The sequence below is a fragment of the Triticum dicoccoides genome, chromosome 3A, assembly GCF_002162155.2.
Source record: "Triticum dicoccoides isolate Atlit2015 ecotype Zavitan chromosome 3A, WEW_v2.0, whole genome shotgun sequence".
Taxonomy (NCBI): domain Eukaryota; kingdom Viridiplantae; phylum Streptophyta; class Magnoliopsida; order Poales; family Poaceae; genus Triticum; species Triticum dicoccoides.
In genome coordinates, this window is record NC_041384.1 from 51132605 (window position 1) to 51135902 (window position 3298).

A 3298-nucleotide genomic window follows, 5' to 3' on the forward strand; every position below is an offset into this window, starting at 1 on the left:
TCACACTTACCGCAGTCATTATCTCCTTCTTCCATCCTCGCACGAACCCTAGCGCCACTGCTAGCACTCGACGACGCCGGAGACGAAGCGCTTCGCTGCCGCAACCTCTCCAACGCCGTCCTCACGCCGACCGCGGACATCGTCCTCTCCGCCGTCGCCGTAGGTGTTTTCCATCGCCAAGTTAGGGCACAGAGGACTGAACTGCTCGGCATCAACTTCCTTCCGTCTAGCAGTTCCAGTGTGGTAAATAAAACTTCTTTTTACAGCCTCTTTTGATCTCTTGGTTCTGTCACTTTCAACCATAAGAAGTTTCTCTTCACACCAGTTAGATCTCTCGCTGCATCTCATAACATGCCTAGTATATTCACTTGTGCTTCATAAAGTAGTTAGATTCCTCACTTGTACTGATCTATGGGTTCGTACAAATCTGGAACCAACTTCTTATCTATAAGTGAATGTCTTTGCACAATGAGGTCAATGTCTTCTAAACTGATTAATCTTCAAAACCTTCTGAGAATGCATATGACCTCTTCCCCTTCCCTCGCACCTTAATGCTGTCACAGGTACATGTCCGTGGGAAAATCCTTCGGTTCTCATAGTCTGCATTCATTTGCAGAATTCCTACAACATCACATAAACTCTCCTGAAGCCAGTTCCTGTTTGTCAAGAAAAAGAAAGCCTTTGAAGCCTTTGAAAGTTTTGAAGCCTTTCAAGTTAAAGTTTATGGCTTCAGTTGCAGCAGCAAGAAAGGGGGGCAGACAGAGACGTGAGGGAACTTCCAAGGATCTGCCTGAAGACTTGGCAGAAATGTACAAAACAGATCCAGAAGAGAGCTATGGGCAGCGCAAAACCTGAATCCAATGGATTCGACGCTATTTGGCAGAATAGTGGTTCAAATACTGCTTCGTCACCCAGGAGTATGCTGAAAAGAATGCTATCAAGAGTCCATGGGGGGATATCTTATACAAGAACCTTGTACCCAGGACCAGAGATGAAGCCATTGCTCAAGGCTTCTACCCATGCATGGTCCGAGGACCACAGCCTGATGATGCATATCCGTCGTCACTTCTCTGGTGTCGTGACGACAATCTCTTCAAGCGCAACTTTCAGTTTGCCCAACAGTCAGCGAAGCTAAACAAGAAGAAATTTGGGCTTGACTTCAACCCTGGTCCCTCCTCACCAAGGGCAGATGGCACACGCGACGTGGAACCCAATATCATCGGTCCGTTTGCCAATCTTGAGGGCCTGATCACCCACATCTTGGTCCAAGGGACTGCTGTGAATGACCCTCCAGCTGATTCTGAGTCTAATGAAGCTCCTGCTGTGCCGAAGCCAAAGCAGACAAAGAAACCAAAAGCTTCGAAGGAGGCCCCTGCCTCAAAAATCTCAAGGGCGAAGCCATTGAAAACTGCACCTCCTGAAGTCAGTGTGCAGTCTGAAGATGTATCCCGCATCTCCAAGCCCCTGAAGGATAAGGAGCCCCAGCAACACACAGGCAAAGAGCTCACTGCTGCTGCCATTCTGCGCAGTGAAGCCATTGATCTATCAAGCGATGAAGATCTGGGCGATGACGCACTAGAACAGCTCATCAAAAGCAAGGAGGAAGCGGAAATCTTCAACAATCTGCCTCTCTTTGATGTCGCCATCATCCACAGCTTCATCGATGAATGGTTTGACACACCAGATATAAGCTTCAATGATCTGCAGCTGCCTGTTGGACTCAGCGTTGCCTTCCAAGGCGCAATTGCTTCAGAACTGGCCATTGCTCAGCGCATCGTTGAGCTGAAGCAGAAAATTGATCACGAAAAAGCTCAGTTCAAGAAGTACATGGCTAGTCTCAGCGTGCAGGAAGTGAGAAGCTTCAAAATCATGCTGCATGATCTCAAAGAAAACTTTCTGAAGAAGCGTGCTGAAGCTCAAGGCTCGCGTGAAAGGATGAAGTCATTGGCTGACAAATGTGTTCAAGCCTACAACGAGGCTGAAAAGCGCAAGGCACTTGGGCGTCCAGGCATCGACCCCAAGATGGCCGCAAAGAAGAAGAAGAAGCCTGCTATGAGTGAACCAGAGGCATCAAGACAAGCAGCCACTCCCATTGTCTTCCCAACTGCCACGACTGGCTCGAAGCCAATGAGCCGGTCAACAGCTTCAGAGTTAAAGAAGACAAGAGCTGCAGAAGCTGAAGCCAGAAAAAGGAAGAGCTCTGAAGCCTCTCCTTCTGCCCCCAGTAAAAAGAAGCGCAAGACTAAGAAATCTAGGGCTGCTCCCACAGAGCCCTTGATGGTTGAACCCCTTTCTTTCATTCACCCCAATGCAGAAAGAAGACTAACAGTTCATGAGCCTGCTCCCACAGAGGCACCTGACGCTGAAGATATTCCAGCAGCCGACCCACTAGCTGCTGAAGACATTGGTCATCAGGACAATGTGCAAGGTGATGCAGCCCTTCCTCAGCTTGAAACAAGCGAACCCATCAGCATTGGTCGTCCTCTGACGCCAATGGCACAAGATGAGTCATGGGCGGATCGCCCTCAGGAGGAAGAAGACATTGAGGCCCAGCCCACTCCGACACCACAAGAGTCGTCTGCGTTCCGTAGGCTTCGCAAAGGTCCATGGCCTCAAGTCCAGTCTGCAGAAATTCCGGCTGCATCAGCCAAAGACAATGAAGAAGCACCTCCAGAACCCACTCCCTCACTCCATCAAGATGCAGTTCCCCAAGAGAACGTGCCTGAAGATGTACCTCAAACTACTAACACTGAAGCCAATGTGGAGCCCGCCCCACCAAATGCTTCAGCGGACAGCGAAGCCACTGAGCCAGACACTTCAGTTCCTGAGTCTGCTGCAGGTCCACAATTTGACTATCACATAGAGCACATGCCTCATGTCTAGAAGCCAGTCCCAATGCTTCCAAGGTTCCCAGGTCCTGCATCAGCACCTGGCTCCTTTGATGTAAACAGCTTCAAGGCAGACAACACATTTTTCGATAGCTCCAAGAACCCCTATTCAAGGGAAAGGATTGTATCAGACAGGTTCTGGAGCTATTCACAGCGCAGCTATTATTCTTGCATCTTATACAACCAAGGTCTCATCTTCCCTCACAAGCGCCTTGAGGTTGAAGCTATTGCTGGTCTGCCATGTCTTGAGGAAGCTTTGGACTACTTCAGGCAAGTGGGTCTGCTGCCGTTCATGACTGATGAAGAGCACTGGAACGAAGAGCTTCTGCTTCAGTTTTATGCCACTCTCCACAACAAAGGCTACAACAGAGATCCGAAGACTTGGATCCTGGAGTGGATGACCGGAAATG